Consider the following 9,050-nt stretch of genomic DNA (forward strand, 5'->3'; position numbering starts at 1 on the left):
CTCACTCACTCACTATGAAAAATGGTGGGGACAGTGGGGTTTGTGTGTGTGTGTGTGTGTGTGTGTGTGTGTGTGTGTAGTGTTCGTGCATGTGCCTTGTTCAGTGCAAATGCATTCTGTTAAACTTTTAATAGGGATAACAAGTTCATTATCACTGATACTTTTAATTTGTTAATTTTCTTTTTTTTAAATATTAGAGTGAAATCATATCCGAAATTCAGAGATGTCAGATAAGTGTGGCATAAGGTACACGGTAAACTTAACCGAAGCCAGGATGCCAGGATGAGAGATAACGTTTGATGCCGGCACATATTGGTATATGCAGGCTTCATTGATTCATGTGACGCATGTGAGTCATAAGGGAATGAAAATAATGTAATATTTCATCCAACAATATTCAAGTTATTTATGATACGATAACCTGGACAGTTCCGAGTCTGATGAGGCAAACCAATGTTTTTACACCATGAGCAACCAAACAACCAGCCAACCAGTCACTCAACAAACTCCTCAACCAAGCAAATGCTCCCCAAAAAGCTGAAACCAATTGCAATACAGCAACGAAGATAACTATTAGTCTTTCCATAATGCTGTATAAACTTTCATTTGTGAACTAGTGAGTGAGTATGGTTTTACGCCACTTTTAGCAATATTCCAGCAATATCACGGCGGGGGACACCGTCTACCATTAGACCATTAGTCTACCCAGCGATCCCCATTTGTGGACTAAATACACGTGAACTGAGGTATTTCTATGGATCACTCATGCATTGTCCAAAGGATAGACAGAGAAAGTAACTCGGAAACAAGACACACATGAACGAATCTGCCAATGATGCACGTGTCAGTGGCGAGCACGAGCATGGGGCTGACAAACCTGGAACGATCATGTATAGTCAAATACTGGCAAATATAGCGCAGCACAAGCATGGAGAACCGTAGCCCCCCTTACTTTCAAGACGAGTAAGTAAGGTTTTACGCCGAATATTAGCAATATCTCAGCAATTTCACGTCTGGAACAGAGAAATCCACAAATTGTGCTTGTGCGCCTTCGTCAATGCAGGCCTTAAGACGACCATAATGATGATGATGATGATGATGATGAATACGGTTCAGCCAGTTGTAAATGGTAATGAACCAACAACGAAGAATAGGTCGTACAGAGTATGCATGAAGGTAGTAAATAATTCTCAATGCAATAAACAGAGTATAGCACAAATTCCAAATTTTCTGCCAAAATTCTCTACTTCCTCTACAACCATGCCATCAATACCCAGACGTGATCTCAGACAGTTAACTAAATATAAGTGCCAGTCACTGCCAGACACGAGACAATGGCGGACGAAAACATCCGCATTTCACGTCTGATCAATGCGGAATCTTTAATAAAGTCTGTGGTCTTTTTATCTCGGGAAGCATCAACAGCATTGTGGGTCTGACTGAATCCATCCTCGTTCATCCAGTGTATGTTACAATAAATACCCTCAACCCATTTGAAACCAAAGTTTCGTGTGGGATATGACGTCACAGAATTTTTCTCGACATAGTTCTGATTGCCTCATGCTGTTTTTATGGGACGATTGTCGGATCTATCGAATCGGGTTCTGATGTAAGCTTTTGTTGTGAATGGGTTGAGGATATTTCTTGTAATAGGAAAGCGAGCAAGTGTGGTTTTACGCCTCTTTAGCATTATTCCAACAATATCACGGCGGGGGACATAAGAAATGGGCTTCACACATTGCACCCATGTGGGGAATCGAACCCGGGTCCTTGGCGTGGTGAGCAACCGCCTTAACCACCAGGCTACCCTACCGCCCCTGTAATAGGAAGGAGACAGAACACACTGATAATCGATGATGGAACTTAACCACCGGGCTACCCTACCGCCCGTGTAATAGGAAGGAGACAGAACACACTGATAATCGATGATGGAACTAACGCTTCTTTACTGAGTTGGCATACACCTGGGTCCAGTAATAACATGATCGGCATACACCTGGGTCCAGTAATAACATGATCGGCATATAGCTGATATATTGCTCTACAGCGTTATTCAACAATAACAACAGCTCTCATTCATGACCTTCCCGCTTGTGTCTTTCTCTCTATTTATGTATCCTATGTTGGATATTGCTAAAAGCGGCGTAAAAAAAACCTCACGTGTTGACGTCACAATAAATTGTGTACAAGAAGCTTCAAAATATATAATACCCTATCGAACCCCACAGTACATGGCACTACATATAATACCCTCGCCGAGATTAGTCCTTTCTGAAAAGAGTTTATAGTTAGTTACAGGTTTATCATCTTCAAGACCTCCAGAAGAACCATCTTCCTGGCCATCGGTCAACCTACATTGATTCGGTATTCTAAACTAGGAGAAGACCAGCTCGCCTGCCGAACACTTAACTTAACGATAATATATCACATGCTATAAACCGTACATAGGGGACCGTTTAGTGCAAGGGTCGCGTCCATGGGGATAACAACATCTGTGAACACCTCCACCCACTTGACAGTTAAACATTACCTATCAGCATCAGACAGACAGCTGCTTATTCGTATATTCTCCACTTGTTAGCGACTTATTAGTTGACCCGCTTTTGTAGGCATGCTGCAGTCAGTGTATAAAATGTGATTCACTTTTACAAAATGCCAAAATATCCTAGTCTCATTTGTAGATTGTCCAGTTATTTGACTTTGTGATTTTAAGGGGTTCAAACATGATAATGGACTTATTATGGCTGGCAAGCCCACTCACCCACCCACGCAAATAAAATCAAACTCAAACAAATGAAAAAAAAAAGAAAATTAATCTAAAATAATATAAAATAAAATAAATAAAACCCCTTAATACTTCACTTTTTATCGTTTTCTTTGAATACTACATGTATCGTTGCAGCACAACTAACCACACCAACCAAGTAAAACACTAACCTGCCGACCAACCAGCCAACCAACACACAAACAAACCAACACCAACCAAAAACCAACCGACCATCTGAGCGACCAACCTAGCAACCAAACAACCACACAAACAACACCAACCAAACACCAACCTACCCACCTACCGACCGACCGACCAACCAACTCAATGTTTGATCGTGATCACTCCTAGATTTTCTATCATTTATTCCGACTGCGATGAGGATTGCTCCTACTATCAACCACTATTTTGTCTCACCAGAATCCACTATTTACAAGCGGTGCAGCTGGTCAACAGCTGATGCTGCATTGAACAACTGTCAGTCTCTCAAGCACGGTTTTTCCTTCCCTGAACACCTGGTGTCATCATTGTAAGTTTGCACTCATGTAGACACAATAAAATATTAGTATCCGCATGATTGTTTCTTTAAAAATCAAAGACACATACTTAAAGAGTCAGAATATTGTTTAATACATTTGTAAAGCGCCTGGTTAGCTGCTCGGGTGCTACACAATCTTACTCCCCGTTTAATGGATCAGCTTACACTAAAATTTTATTCTCATTTCCTTTGGGAGTATACATGCGGCCTATGGGGCACTGGAAGGTTAACAGTCACATTACGACCACTTAAGTATGTCCGATGGTGTGATTTTCAAGTCACTATGCACTTACATTGATTGTGTTTCAACATTAATCTGACTGTAGGTATCAACAATGTTTACAGAACCCTGAAACAATAAAAGCTTTAACCATAGTTATGGGATTGTAGCTGTTAATACTACTTGCATATAATTAGATGAATACATAAAGTACAATTACCTGATAACAATAAAACCTTATGTTTCCCTACATTCAATGAGAAGGTATGTGCTGCATTACAAACCAACATATGAAAAGGTACATTCTTCAAATTCAAACATTTTAGTCACTGGGAGATGAAATTTTTTTTTATAAATAAAACTAGACGGACATATTTTGCAGCCAGGTTGAAAATATAAGTGCAATATTAAAGTGTCAGAAAGATGACTACATTATTAAATTTATATCAAGACGTAACGTTAATTCATCTTTGTTGATCAATGTGAGGCTGCGCCTTTATACTATCTCTTGCGCTTTAGGTATAGCGCAGCAGAGGACGCGAACCAGTCAAGAATTCTGGCATATGGCCCGGGTACCCGCGAAAAAACAATAACAAAAGCAAAAAACAGTCCCGGGAAAGTTTTCTAGATCCGTTAAACCTTTACATACACCTGTGAAGGTCCGGGTTAGAACTGGTCTTCAGCAACCCATTCTTGCCGTAAAAGGGGACAAACGGGATTGGGTGGTCAGGCTCGCTGACTTTATACCACTAATTATGTCCATTACAAATTCGTTAACTTGGCATCAACTGTCTTTGTATCTTGTCAGTATCTGCAAAAAAGATTTCGTGTTCCGACTCTGATTAAATCGATCCCAGGCCACATTTTGTTGCTACGATCGACCGACGGATAGATAAACATTATGATGTGTACCCTGTGGAATGCCCCTTTTGCCCGTCTGAATCAGTGAGTGAGTGAGTTTAGTTTTACGGCACTTTTAGCAATATTCCAGCAATAACACGGCGGGGGACACCAGAAACGGGCTTTACACAATGTACGCATGTCGGGGATCGAACCCGGATCTTCCGCGTGACGAGCGTACGCTTTAACCAGGCTACCCAACCGCCTGCAGCAACCACGTATGAATACGTGTGGAAATAACTACGGATAAGTGTTAACGTAATTACGGATGCGGTGAGAAAAACTCCAGACAGGTGTTATTGCGGCTTAACTTTTGCAATCAAATCACGATCTAACGGATTACTGACGTCGAAAGTTAATCACCTTGAGGAAGGGTAATTTGTTTTCGATTCGCAATCTGTCTGGTACCCACCTACCGTCCTGCAGTCATCTGTATTCATTCTTGTGTCAAGGTAATATGCAGCTCCCCAGGATTGTGTCTGAATCGATGACGTTACATAACAAATATGACACTAATTGTCCATTGGCGCCAAATAATGTCATCACTTACAAAAGAAACACAGTTGGGTGCAATTTCCAAGTTTGGCCAGCTTCACGTTGATTAGCGGTGAACAAGGGAAGGCTTTATGGCGAATATCGATACCGTGACACCGGTTTGATTGTTGACATGTCCTTGACCAATAAGGAACCTGAATTCACGTGGCTTTGAACTGTGGAGAAAACGTAACAACAGGGCATCTTAAAGGGGCACAGGGACCTTTTTTGTATTTGTGATTGTTGACTTGACCTTGACCAATGACGTAGAGACGTCACGTGCCTTTAGGCTGAGGAGAATTCGCAACAACAGGGCATCTTAAAAGGGAAAGGTGCTTCAAAATCCAATCCAATGATCAACAGCATGAGCATCGACCTGCGCAATTGGGAACCGATGACATGAGTCAACCAAGCCAGCGAGCCTGACCACCCGATCCCGTTAGTCGCCTCTTACGACAAGCATGGGTTACTGAAGGTTCATTCAAACCCGGACCTTCACGGGTGGTCCGGTACAGACGCGACAATTTACAGACCGCTGTCTGTAAAACGTGCGGCGTTAAACATATGTATGTATGTATGTATGTATGTATGTATGTATGTATGTATGTATGTATGTATGTATGTATGTATGTATGTATGTATGTATGTATGTATGTATGTATGTATGTATGTATGTATGTGTGTGTGTGTGTGTGTGTGTGTGTATGTATGTATGTGTGTGTGTGTATGTATGTATGTATGTATGTATGTATGTACGTGAGTGTGTGTAATCGTGGAATTCTTTATTAAAGGCGGACTCCGTTGTACAATTCCGACTAAAACACAAGCATTCCTATATGAATCTCTATCAAACAGTAATGGCACCAGATGTTGGCAAAACGGTTAGTGTACTTTAAAACTAAGCGGCTGTCAACAGCACATGTTCAGCAAACAATTTGATTTCTTTGAGTGAAAACCGGTCACAAATTACTTTTCTCTCACCTTTTGTTTTTCAAGTTACGCTTCTAAAAATAATATCAGCCCGTTCTACGCCCCCGACCTCAGAAGAGCAGATGGTCGGTAAGCATTTAATCCAGACTTCGAGACGTAAAGTTACATGTTTTTCAGTTTCGTTTGACATTAACGTATTAAAAAATCTGATACATACAAATCCTTTGAACTGACTAGGTGCCATGAAGGATTAGATTTTGAAATAGCGCTTTGATTTAGCACATGTAATTGAAACGTCCACTGGTGGTCAGTGTTAAGTTTCATTCGAAGGAACCTGCCCCATGATGAAACGCCGTCGCTATCAAAGGTTGCGTGATTGAAATGATGACTTAAATTTCTAATTGTCAGATTTCTTTTCATCTCAAGCACTATCCCTTCCACAACAACGCCGAATGTCTACACGTTACATCCTACAGAGATACCACTCGTAATGCAAGACTGGCCTTTTCATTGCAGGCTTAATAATGACCTGTGATTCTTGGACAAGAGTTGTTTGATCTGAAGGAACATGTGGGGGCTTTGACGCTTTATTGATTTTTATAACAATTACTTTTTTAGGTTTTACTTTAATAAATGTCATCCCTAGATTTGGAGTTTGGTGTCAGGTGAGTAAAATATGTTTGAAATGTTGCGTGACTTCATCCACATCTTCAATGCCTGCATTAACAAGCCAGCAGTGGTATATACTCAGCGAACCCATTTGCCATCCACTCCCCACTGTGCATGCTGTTATCAGCCAACATGATGACATGTTAATGTTAGCAATGTCATATTATAGAATTGCTAAATTATCTTGCCATGGTATTTCATTGTCACAGTTCTTCAATGTTCAAATGATTGATTAATCTGTGATTTGAAATGGTAGTCAGCAACCCAGCCACGTCGTTAGGGAGACTTACAGGACTGGGTGGTCAGGCACGCTGACTTGGTTGACAGTGTCATCGTATCCCTGTTACGTAGATCGATGTTCATGATGTCAATCACTGGATTGTCTGATCCAAACGCAATCCATTTACAGATCGCCGTTCCATAGCGGTAATATTGTATAGCGTTAAAGTAAAAAACAAAGTACAACCCCACACAAACGAACCAAAACACCCAGATCTAGATCTAGAAGGCTGTTGTTCATTATAGTCCACTTCAATGGAGGCAGGTTCTACTTTCACTTCATTTATGCTAATACAGTGACAATTCCCACTGCTCTATTTCAAATAAATCATCCTTATGTGTAATTAGTATTTATGGAAGCAAAACCGTTAAACCTGTCTGTGTGCGGAGTGAATACACACAGCTTGTTAGTACTTAGTTGTGTTGATAGCAAACATTTCACGCGTAGGTTGAGTACATTTGTTTGTTGAGTGTATTCTGTATACATGGAATCAATTCTTCAGCTGTAGAAACGAATCCATCCAACTGGCTCGGTTTCAATGAGCGATGTAAGACAAACTTTACTTTAATCAAAAGCATTGATTATTGCTATTCTTTGCCTCCTACTGTCATCTACTAAAATGATTCTGATTCTGGCCCACATGTTTTGATGGATTTGATGGAAAATAGTCTATTTCCACCATCCGAGGTCACCATGGAAACAACAGGACGTATTTACTCAAGTTAACGGTTTCAGTCGGGATGTCTAGAAATTCTAACAATGTTGATCATTATTACCAAATGTAAAAACCCATCTACTTTACTTATTGGTAATATTCTAAGTATGAGATGGTTTAAAGAGTCAGACAATAGCATATGATGTAAGTTTTCGAAATACCCTGACCACATCTTACCAAGAGACGCTGAAAGATTTACATCAACCTTATTTCACCTTAGCGCCTCTTTTCGAAACTTTGGATAAGGTGGTGATTCAGAAAGTGAATTGCCAGACATAGAACACACATCTTGCTATCTCAGGATCAAAGTGTTTTAAGGACGCCTGTGATAAAACAGTCCTTAAACATTTTATGAGTGAGTGAGTGAGTTAAAATGTATCGTGACATCGGCAATATTTCAGCCATATCGTGACGTGTCTTTTCTTGGATAGAAAGGAAGGTGTTTAATGACTTGCGAGATCGTCGAACGACTCGGAGCGAACATCAGTGTATTAAAAATACCATTTTGATTATTTTGCTGTATTGGCAACTATTCTAAATTACATTAAGCTCAGTCCTCCGTACTTACATTAAATGACTGTGAGTGGAAGGACGTGTGTCGCGTCAGAAGTCATCGATTTAGTTTGCACATAACATATTCCAGTAGAGACATATTTTAATAAATGCGCAATTTAAGAGCGAAAATTGACTTGCCATATATTTGTCAAACAGACGGTAGTATTTGTTTTTTCTCAAGAGAGTTAAAACTTGCTCTTCCGATTTCGGAGTCCGTCATAGCTTCTAAATGCACCAGTATCCCTTCTCCCAAAGGGTGAGTGAGTGTGTTACGCCGATTTTAGCAATATACAAGCAATATCAGGGCGGGGGACACCGGAAATGGGCTTCACACATTGCACCCGTGTGGGGAATCAAACCCGGGTCTTCAGCGTGACGAGCAAATGCTTTAAGTACTAGGCTACCCCATCTTCCCCGAAAGAAGAAGAAGAAGAAGAAGAAGAAGAAGAAGAAGAAGAAGAAGAAGAAGAAACACAACAGCAACTAGCCAAACAATGAAATGATGATGAGTATGATAATGGGTGACAAATATTCAGTATTTTAAATTGTATCACAAGTTCCAGTGTTTTTTTCCGGCGTTGCCTTGTACTTCCGTGTGTTTGTGACAGGATACGCACAAAGTTTACCTAGCTAATATTTGATAGTGAGTCAAAAACATATGTCTTTGCTCTTGCAGGAATCGTACAAGGGAATATTGATTCTTGTAGATACTTCTTATGAATACTTGAAATGTTTTGGCCGTTCTTATGTACATTTCCTAATCCTAAGGTCAAAAAGGGCCCTCACCATCCTGTCCTATACAGAGAACGATCAGTCAATGCGTCGCTTACTACAGATATATTTCATGAACACGACATGCGTTCAGTCTGTTGACTTGTGGTGTCTATGGAACCATGACGGACCTCGCATGACTATAATTCATACATTTCTCATTATCTTGAT

Source organism: Haliotis rubra, unplaced genomic scaffold (genome assembly GCF_003918875.1).
Source record: "Haliotis rubra isolate DU_JTF1 unplaced genomic scaffold, ASM391887v1 Scf222, whole genome shotgun sequence".
Classification (NCBI taxonomy): Eukaryota; Metazoa; Mollusca; class Gastropoda; order Lepetellida; family Haliotidae; genus Haliotis; species Haliotis rubra.